This window comes from Bidens hawaiensis, unplaced genomic scaffold (assembly GCF_021521415.1).
Source record: "Bidens hawaiensis isolate Kalapana, Puna unplaced genomic scaffold, B.hawaiensis_p1.1 tig00044599_1, whole genome shotgun sequence".
Taxonomy (NCBI): domain Eukaryota; kingdom Viridiplantae; phylum Streptophyta; class Magnoliopsida; order Asterales; family Asteraceae; genus Bidens; species Bidens hawaiensis.
This window is the reverse complement of record NW_027505895.1, coordinates 47,464-58,581: the sequence shown is the minus strand read 5'-3', so window position 1 is coordinate 58,581 and position 11,118 is coordinate 47,464. Positions and strand designations below refer to the sequence as shown.

Here is an 11,118-nt window from a genome sequence, read left to right as displayed (position 1 = left end):
TAGTGAGGGGAGTCCATATTCTTGGCAAAGGTCTGCTAGGATCTCTGCCGCCCTCCCTTTTGTCACCCTCCCCGCGATTACGAACATCTTTTTGGGGCTGGGGTGAGCTTGGTTGCGTTTGCTTTTCTGCGGAAGAAAAACTTGTTGGTTGCAACCTGGACCATACAGAGTTCTGTTTGGCCCTCTTCTCTTTGCTGCGCGGTGATTCAGCCTGATGCGCTTTTTCTCTTGCCCTATCTTGGGCAATCTGTTTTTCATTTCTCGCGAAGACTCGCGATGCTTCCATTAGTTTTGCCCAAGTGGTGGGCATACCATCTCTGCTTACGAGAGCTCGGCGGAGTTGATCACTGCGCGCGCCTTGTATAAAAGCCACGCGCAGGAGTTGCTCAGTTATACCCCCGATTGCCAAAGACTCCTGATTGAAACGAGTGATGTAGTCCTCAATCGTTTCATCATTCCTGCGTACGCAGTGCATGATGTCATCAGGATCGCGCGTGTGTCTGCGCTGCTGTACGAAGTGGGCTTGGAACTTTTCCAATAGTTCCTCGAACCCATCAATTTGCCCAGTCGGCAAGCTCTCGAACCAGACCCGCGCCGCGCCCGTAAGGCAGCGGGCAAACATGTGACACCATGTTGGCATCGTCCAGCTCTCTAGGTTTCCCGTGTTATAGAAACCTTGCAAAAAGTCATCTGGATCTGTTGTACCATCATATTTGCCCAGACCACTTGGCATCTTGGTCTTGTGCTGGATGGGGGCCTTAGCGATGCGCTCAGTAAATTTTGAGTGCTTCACTAAGATGGCCGGCCTGTACGACGTAGTTACGTCCACTTGCCCCCTCACTGGCGGGCTGTACGGCATGTGCAGATCCAGATCTGCTCTGGCTCCAGGCGCCATGTTCACAGGCGCGCGGAGTTGTGAGCCTCCTGCATGAGTATCTCGCGTCTTCCTCATGCTATGCACTTCTTCATCACTGAACTCAGTGTGTGCAGTGTGAACAGAATGTCCTTCTTCCGGCGCGCGCGGCCTTTTTGTAGTCTGCTTATCAAACGCTTGCCTTTGTGTTTGGTCGGCTAGCTTTTTCTGTTTGACCATTTCATTGTACTTTTCCATTAAACGCCGCTGCTCGTTTATGAGCCATTCATTCGGATCATTTGTTTCTTCTTCTGGACCCATTGGTCCTTTCAGTTTCGCGCCGGCAAGATTTTGTAACGTGAGATCGTCTGGAGGAGTTTCAGTCTGGCCGTGAGGGGTTGTGATGAAGGGACGGTTACTGGTGGTGCGCGTAGAATCACGCGGCACCCTCAGAAACTGTTGTCCCTCATTGACACCCTCACGTTCAATATCCTCCAGAGCTTGATCAGCGTTACGAACGCCAGAAACCATGGTGATTGATTTTTTTTTATGTAGATCTGATGAGATCTGATTGCCGTTTGTAACAGTGGATGGCGCCAATGAAGAAACGTGGATCTACTCACTGGTAGCAGATCTACTTTCCTCGGGTTTTGATTGTACTATTTCACCGATGGTTCTTCTGGATCTGTGTTCTTCCACCTACAAAATGAACAACGCCGTTAACTTACCCCTCAGAAAGGGACAGAGGGGTCCTCTTTGGGGTAACCCTCCGGCGTGAGAATAAGTATATGTAGGAGAAGATAATAATGTGAGAGTAAGGGAATCTGGAGAGTATTGCTTAATAGCTGAATACTGTATGATTGTGTGACTGTGTTTTTGTATATCTTTCCTTGTGGAGTTGATGCTGTATTTATAGTGCTAGGGTTTCCACTGATTGAGCTGAGACCAAATTAGGGTTTTGTTGGCCTCCTCCAATCGATTTGCGCCACGTGTCCTTGGAGACACCTGGTGCTTTTTCATTGGTTATAATCACGTGGTAACCCATGAGTCATGCTGAGCTGTCCACCTTTCATTTAGCAGCTGTCAACATCAGCATATCCTTATTCCTTAAAAAGATGCCTTCTGGAAGGTTGTCTGACGTGCACAATCAAGGTTGCCCTAATCCTGATTTGGATAAGGACGAGGTTGATTATGTGCATGTGTGATATGCGCCCATCCTGAGGATGCGCGAGGTCTTCTCTTTATTCTCACGCGCAGATATTTCATGCGCAGATGTGATACGCACAAGCATGTGATACGCGTCACGCGCGGATGTCCCACGCGCAGCTGCGCCATGCGCAACTGTGATATGGGTGGGAATGTATGATGCGCGAGCATGTGATATGCGCCGCGCGCGGATGCGCCACGCACGATGTGATATGCATAAGCATATATGATGCGTGAGCATGTGATACGCGCGAGCATATGTGATGCATGAGCATATGTGATATGTGCAAGCATGTGATGCTTGAGCATATGCGATATGCGCTGTGCGCATAAGTTTTGGCTTTGTGCCTTGATAATATCTTTGATTTCTAATGTCTTGTATATATCTTGTGGGTTGACCCGCCCCGCTCGATGTTGAGGCGGGTACATACCTCTTCAATTCCATTTTCTGAAACAACAAAAAAAGCTTGAATATTAAATTAAATTGAAGATTTGAGATTGCTGATAGAGTATGGGTAAAAATTAGAGAAAATTATAATTTTTTGTCCTTTTGATTTAGCTAAATTATAGAATGGGTCCTTTTCGAAATTGAGTTTTTAATTTTTATCCTTTATTTGCATGTTTGGCTCGATTTTAGTCATTTACACTAACGGATGTTAAGTTTTTCAGTTAAGTAACTCTATGTGCACTAGACATGAGGGTACTTTCGTCCTTTACCCATTGAGGACTATTTTTGTAATTAAATTAAAATTGCAAATAAGTTATTCAATTATGCATCATACTTTCTTCACTCATTAGTTTTCTACAGCTACACTACGACCATTGAAAACTCCTGCGGCTACCTACAATATTTGGTGATCACCAGGAACGCCTTACCACCACCTCCATTTATTGTGGTAGCCGCCTATGACCATCACACATCTTGGTCACCACCCACAGATCAAAACCAGCTATGAACATACAAAAGAATGCCAACTTCGATGAAGCCGCCACCATCACACCATCTTAGACGGATGCCGACAAAGCCACCACCAATCTAACAAAAGTCCTCTTGTCTATCCAAATACCTCTTATCCTCCTCTTCACTGGAATCAACACAATCTTCTCTATGTCTCATTATTTCGATCACTGGGGTAGCGATCCTGTCTCTGACTAGTGTTTAGATCCATGGAGAGTGATTTTCTTATTAATATAAACGAGAGTTAGTCGTTTACTTGGTGTTTGATAATCGATCAGCACTTGAATTGGTATCAGAGCTTTAATGTCAAGGTATACGGGTTAAAGAAGAAAGAATGGTCGTCAATGGAGAAGAAATGGTATGTCACGGGTTCAGTGTTACCGTTGTGATGAGTTCGGTCACTTTATGTCTATGTATTCGGAACGTATGAAGAAAAAGGAAGAATCTAATTTGAACAAAATTGATGATTTTGATACAATCTTATTTATGACAAAAGGTAATCAGAAAACGGTTTTTCTGAATGAAGACAGGGTGATTCCAAAGCGTTTCGAAACCGAACCAATGGAGAAAGATGTTTCGTATCTCGACAAGGGAGCATCGAATCACATGACGGGTAATAAAGCGTATTTTTATGAATTGAATGAATAAGCCATGGGAAAGTGAAGTTTGGAGATGAATCTTGTATTGATATTCGGGGAAAAGGGTCGGTCTTAATCGAAGGAAAACGGGGGAGCGACGCCCATTGACTGATGTCTACTACATCTCGAGCCTACAATGTAATATCATAAGTCTTGGTCAAGCAACTAAAGGTGGATGCAAGATTCACATGAAACATGATTTGCTAACCATTAAAGATGATACAGGTAAGCTTTTGATGATTGTGATAAGGACCAAGAACCGATTGTACAAGATTAGCCACAAGATAGCAAGTCCTGGTAAACGAGCTATCATTGGAATGAAGAATTTTGCAGGTCGGGATCTTCAAAGAATTGGATTGAAAGAAGACAAGCCGAGTACGAGTAAGATTCCAATTAAAGATCCACATTCCAAAATTCAAGTCCAAAGAAGAGTGTTCAAGAAACTAAACGTGTGGTCAAGAACACTACTAGAAAAAACGTCTTTAATGACATGCGCACTACGACACGCGATGATCTATGACGTGCAAAAGCGTATGTCATAAAGAAAATGTCATATTTTCAAAAAATTTAAAAAATTATGACATGTATATTTGTGTGTCATCGATTCAATGTCGTAACTTAAAAAACAACAAACATGCGGGTCATCTTGTATTTCAAAACCTATCTTCTATCTGTATATATGGGTGAGAACATTCTAGGCCCATCTCCACAAAACCACCATCTACAATCTTTCTTTCTTTCTCTCTCATCCTTATCACCACAGATCTTCATCTTCTCACATTCTTTTTCTCAATGAAATCGAAGATGACGACGAGTATAATGACGTGGATGGCTAATGACACCACTTCTTTCCCTACCAAAACCCTAAAACGGACGAATCATCAATGAAGCTTCATTGTCTCAAAGAACAGGTATATTTCTTAACGAAAACCTAATTGAACCCTAGGAAAGTTAAGAATTCGATATCTAATCAGTTTCGTTTTCGATTCCATAGTTAATTTCACTTTCCTCTGGCTTGATTTTTTCAGAATTATGAAATTAATGTTTAATTTAATTGTAATATGTTAGTTTCTGTTTTTTTAACGGCATAATAGCTTTAATTTGAACAATAATTTGTCAATTTCAATCATCATGTTTAGGTGTAGTAGATTTTGTTCGTATACAAAAAATAGTTTTAGGGCAATGGAATATCTTTGTGTTCCAAGTGTGCTTTGATTATGGGCCTGTATATAGATAATACCGATTAGATACAAAACAATTAACAAGTATATTTGCAACACCATTTGCACACATGTGTGGACTCGAGTCTTGATGTGCTTTAGTTATAAGTTTATTATCACAACAATTAGATGCATGTGGCCATTTTAACTCATTTACATATAAATGAGCTTATTTGAATTATATATTATGTGTGACGGGTCAAATGGGTAAAAAAGAGTAGCTAAACATGAAGCTGAAATCATATTCTGATTTATATTTGCAAACTTGTGGTATGCATCTATAGTTGATCAATAACATATAACATTAGTTTAATATCATCTTTTTGTGTTAAGAGAAGATCGAGAGTACTTTTGGCTCGTTCAGTGAACATACGTTAATCGAGTTGAAACGAGTCATTAAAGGTTGTTTGGGTACAAGTATAGAAAAAGTAAATTACCCGAACTTAAAATAGTATTTAGTGATAGTTTGACTCACTAATACCAGATCATCCTTTTAAGAGTGGTTCGGTTATCGGGCTATATTTTAAACGCTCAAAACCGAAGAACCCGACCCAATCATACACTATTCATAAAAACATTGCTGGTTTTTATTTCTTTTTTTTTTTTACTTTGTTTGCTAACAGTTAAAGCTCTAATTAGACAAAAAGGAAAAAAAGATCACATATTTATGATGTTTAAAAAAAATTAGGGAACTGCTAGTCTATTGCTCATATTTAACAAAACCTAGAAAGTTCTTTTACATTTTACCATCCATGTGATCCGCATTTATAATTAGTAATTTAGTATACATAAGCAATTGTTTTTAAGTTTTCGATTTGATAAAAGTTTATTTTGTTTTTAAAAATTTAATGCAGATAATAACCAGAAAAATGTTGTGTATAACTTCTGGTTCTTTCCACTTTCAGTTTAATATTTCATGTTTTTGTTTTAAAAAAAAATAGAAAAAAATATCAGGTAACATTCAAATTACAGAATCTATGGAGGATGAGATATCACCACAAGGATGTTTTGGTGCCACGTGACATGGATCTGAAGATGGAAGCGTTGTTGTGGGCTCGCATACACGAGGATGCCACATGAGATCATCGGCGACTGGTGATGCGGAAGTGGATCTCTTTCTCCCTCGCACAACAAGGTATCATGTATAATGCACTAATTTTAAAGGTGGCAATTTGGGTTATGTATGAACTCTAACGTGTCAAATAGGTTAGCATGATGCATATATATTTGGCAAAAAAATTAGATTGTTGTGTAAACTGTTGCATTGTGTTGGTTTTAGAATGAAGCATATATAGTTGGCAAAAAATTAATTGGGACTGGAATTTGTTCAAGTACAATAAGTAATCTAAGGTGTTTTTGTTAAAGGTGTAATGAACAAATAGAACCAGACTATGTTTTCTTGATTAAGGCTAAGACATTCTTGTTTAAAAATTATTAGAAAGCTTTATTATATGTTTTAATTATTTTACAGATTGTAATTTTGTAGTGTCCGAATCAGCCGGGAAGTACTGAGTGTGGTTATTTTTTCTTAAACTTCACGAAGGAGACCTTTCATGAAGGACTTCAAATACTCGTCAATAACAATGTAAGTATAGTTTAGATGTTTATTTATTTTTATATTGGTTTGTTTTGACCCAATTCGTTTTAACTCGGCCAAATTTTGTAACGTTTTGTTTGTTTAATTTTCTTAGTTTGGGAGAAGCAAAGACGAGTACACGGATGCGGATTTTGATGCAATTTGAAAAGAATGGTCAAGCTATGCGTCACAATTTGTTTTCCGGTAGTGATATATGTATAGTTTTCTATATTTATGAATACTTTTGTTAAGTTGGGAGGATTTGTAATATTTTGACTTAGGATGTCTAATTAATAAATGAAATGGATATTTTTGATGCTATATTTGTGTAATTAATGTAAAAATTAGTAATTATGAAATATATAAATATATATATTTAAAATAAAAAGTATACGATGATGACACGCATAAATGCTAGTCGTAATTTGGTGTCATATATGTGAGTAAAGAAAGCATGTCATAAACGCATGTCATAAATGAGTGTCATTAATGCGTGTCATATAACATGAAACACAGGTGCGTGTCATATTTTCTTTATGACTGGGGCTTCAACGACACGCATTTGCGTGTCATCTGTACCCATTAATGACACGCAACGCGTGTCGTTAAAGGCCTTTTTCTAGTAGTGGAAAGTGATTCAAGCCCAAGAGAAGACGTGTAATTATCAAACGAAGAAAGTGTTACTTCAAGCTAAGTGGTGCCCAAAGAACATTGCAAGAGATCATGAAAAGCCTCGGGAGAATCAAGAGAATGATGACAAGCGTGAAGTTGAAGACCCGTCTATTTTGCATAGGAAATTAGGGGGTGAGTCGGGCAAATCAGGTACAACAATGGGGGGGGGGGATGTTGGCTCAATTGTTGTTTGACCCGAGTGTAAGGCACAACCCAAGAATTAAAATGGGTAGTTAAGTTTCTTGTTAGCTAAGTTGAGTTAACATTATAAACAGGGGCAACCAAGTTAGAGATTGTCATGAAGTTGATGCAACCTAGTTAGGGTTCATAAAGAGTTGTAATTAGTTTTTTTGAGTAAGATTTTATGATTAATAAACAAGAGTTATTTGTTTACATTGTGTTTATTTATCGATCGGGACTTGAAAAACGAGAAGCAACTTCCAAGCAATTTCCAAACGAGCGACTAGTGGTTTGAATTGGCCTAACCGGTAGAAATGAAAAGCAAACAAATTAATTATCTCTCTCTTTAAAGAGATCTAAAAGTAATAGCAGTGTTTTTTTACTTAGAAATTTGGGCGGAGATTTTAACTTTTAAAAATCCTCGCCTTTTTTTTCCCTCTTATTTTTATTCTTTATATTTTTAATTAATTCACATACTTAGATAACTGGTTAATCGAACACGTTACATTTTTTGGGTTCCATCTTTTGTTCAATATTGGTCGCATCACGGGTTTAATAGCGTGGGTCTGGACATTACAAGATAAGAAAATAACAAAATAAACGCGTTTCGATACCCTTTTGATTAAAATACGATTGTTTTTTTATTTGGTTTTCTAGTTTCGTTTATATAGCGATTGCATTGAAACCGATGATTTTTTTTTAAAGTTTATCTTGCTAATATAGTTTAAAAGTGCTTATATAATTTTCTAAATGTTGAAATGGCTGGATTATGAACTATAAAGAACATATATATAAACATGCTATCCACCTCTAGTTGTACGAAAATATTGAAATGGCTGGATTAGGAGCTATAAAGAACATATATAAACATGCTATCCACCTATCTAGTTGTATGAAAGCATGTCATACATGTACGTCATAAACGCATGTCATAAATGAGTGTCATTAATGCGTGTCATATAACATGACACACAGGTGCGTGTCATATTTTCTTTATGACTGGGGCTTCAACGACACGCATTTGCGTGTCATCTGTACCCATTAATGACACGCAATGCGTGTCGTTAAAGGCCTTTTTCTAGTAGTGGAAAGTGATTCAAGCCCAAGAGAAGACGTGTAATTATCAAACGAAGAAAGTGTTACTTCAAGCTAAGTGGTGCCCAAAGAACATTGCAAGAGATCATGAAAAGCCTCGGGAGAATCAAGAGAATGATGACTAGCGTGAAGTTGAAGACCCGTCTATTTTGCATAGGAAATTAGGGGGTGAGTCGGGCAAGTCAGGTACAACAATGGGGGGGATGTTGGCTCAATTGTTGTTTGACCCGAGTGTAATTCACAACCCAAGAATTAAAATGGGTAGTTAAGTTTCTTGTTAGCTAAGTTGAGTTAACATTATAAACAGGGGCAACCAAGTTAGAGATTGTCATGAAGTTGATGCAACCTAGTTAGGGTTCATCAAGAGTTGTAATTAGTTTTTTTGAGTAAGATTTTATGATTAATAAACAAGAGTTATTTGTTTACATTGTGTTTACTTATCGATCGGGACTTGAAAAACGAGAAGCAACTTCCAAGCAATTTCCAAACGAGCGACTAGTGGTTTGAATTGGCCTAACCGGTAGAAATGAAAAGCAAACAAATTAATTATCTCTTTAAAGAGATCTAAAAGTAATAGCAGTGTTTTTTTACTTAGAAATTTGGGCGGAGATTTTAACTTTTAAAAATCCTCGCCTTTTTTTTCCCTCTTATTTTTATTCTTTATATTTTTAATTAATTCACATACTTAGATAACTGGTTAATCGAACACGTTACAATTTTTGGGTTCCATCTTTTGTTCAATATTGGTCGCATCACGGGTTTAATAGCGTGGGTCTGGACATTACAAGATAAGAAAATAACAAAATAAACGCGTTTCGATACCCTTTTGATTAAAATACGATTGTTTTTTTATTTGGTTTTCTAGTTTCGTTTATATAGCGATTGCATTGAAACCGATGATTTTTTTTAAAGTTTATCTTGCTAATATAGTTTAAAAGTGCTTATATAATTTTCTAAATGTTGAAATGGCTGGATTATGAACTATAAAGAACATATATATAAACATGCTATCCACCTCTAGTTGTACGAAAATATTGAAATGGCTGGATTAGGAGCTATAAAGAACATATATAAACATGCTATCCACCTATCTAGTTGTATGAAAATGTCAAATGCTTTTGCGTGTGTATAATCTGGGAGACAAGTTATATGAGAGAACACAAGGTTATGATTATAAATGCTAACAAACTCATAACCGATAGTGTAAATAAAATATGGAAGAGATCAAATCTGTATATTTTTCGTGTTTGTAAATTGTAAGTAACTTTCATCTATATAATAGAGAGAATAATAGATCATAGTTGATAACAAGCTTCAAACCCGGTTAGTAAGACAATGAAGATAAAAGAACGGTATATGATTGATTCTATTACTCTAATGTAGATAAACTATAACATAGATAAGCTCCAAAATATATCTAAAGAAGTTATGTATCTACCCCTATGAGAGGAGATTTTAATGGTTCTCATACCGAAGTTGTTGATAATTAATGAAGACAAATTCTTGGTGAATACAAAAGAAGACGCAAGTTTAATTTGTAACTCTCACCAAACCACTAAATTTTATTTTCTAAAGTCTTCTTATGTATATATATTATATATATACTAGTTTTTATCCCCCGAAGAAGATGACGTTGAGGACTCAATAGCTTTCGCTACATGTCGCTTTTTACTATTATACTTTTTCAGATATTCATGGTGTGATCCAATCAAATGCGGGAAATTAAGCAGAGCTTGAGAGCCACGATGCTTAAAAGCTGATTGATCATACGCCATGGCTGCTTCTTCTGGTGTGTCGTACGTCCCAAGCCACAATCTCGAACCTTTCTTCTCCGGATTCCTCATCTCTGCTGTGAATTTCCTCCATGGCCGTCGTCTTACACCTCTATACTTCCTGTCAGGTGTAAATGGTAGCTGTGTAGGTTCACCACCAGATGGAATGATATTGCCTGTCGAGAAATCAAACTTTAGCGGCTTGTTTGCTTCCCTCATGTGGTTGTCCATGGCGGAGTTATTAGGGAGCGTGGTGTGAGATAACTGTGCTTGTGTTTCTAGAGTGACTTCTTTGTTGGTATCTTGTAATCTTTGTGGGGTGTCATATTGGTTATGAGATGTTATGACTTCTAACTTTTTGTCACTATTTTCTACCAACATATTGGATGTTTCAAAACCATCAACCATATATGAAGATAACATGCTTGGAACTGGGCTATACGCCTCGATTGAGTTTTAGACATCTTCCGTGTTTATGGAAGATGATTCAACGGAGTTATGGAAACTCCATTCATTAAAGATAAAGCTCGAAATATTGTTTTGGTTTTGGCAATAGTCTGGAAAAGAATCAAAATGATCATCAAGAAGATGTTTTCGAATTGATTCAAGGTTGGAAATATTTGCATTCACTTGTGTAAGCATTGTAATTTTTATATATTTTGGATGCAAGAACAAGCTGTAGGGATTGAAGTGTTTGAAAGAATCAAAATATTTGTTATCATCAGCCATCTATAAAGGATGAAAGATCAGTCGTTTGTTGACTGGTATATACATGAATGGGGCTGCTTAATTGGTACAAAGAGGGAGGCGAATGAAATGAAATTAATAACAATAACTTTTAAATATATAAATACATGCATATAGAAAAAGAGCAATAGAAAACAAAAAAACAAAAGTTCATAGAAAGTGTAATAACAAATCTGAACTATTGATTAAATTGCTTTAATG

At 37.3% G+C, this 11,118-nt stretch overlaps 1 long non-coding RNA gene and 1 pseudogene across 1 annotated transcript; one reads left to right on the top strand and one right to left on the bottom strand.

Annotated features, from left to right (window-relative positions):
* Positions 1 to 3,196: 3,196 nt before the first annotated feature.
* Positions 3,197 to 7,554, top strand: LOC143615825 (uncharacterized). The gene is made up of 3 exons (XR_013150546.1): positions 3,197 to 4,109; positions 7,075 to 7,426; positions 7,504 to 7,554. It is a non-coding gene; the product is annotated as an uncharacterized LOC143615825 (long non-coding RNA).
* Positions 7,555 to 10,002: 2,448 nt separating this feature from the next.
* Positions 10,003 to 10,812, bottom strand: LOC143615824 (ethylene-responsive transcription factor 5-like; annotated as a pseudogene).
* Positions 10,813 to 11,118: the final 306 nt, after the last annotated feature.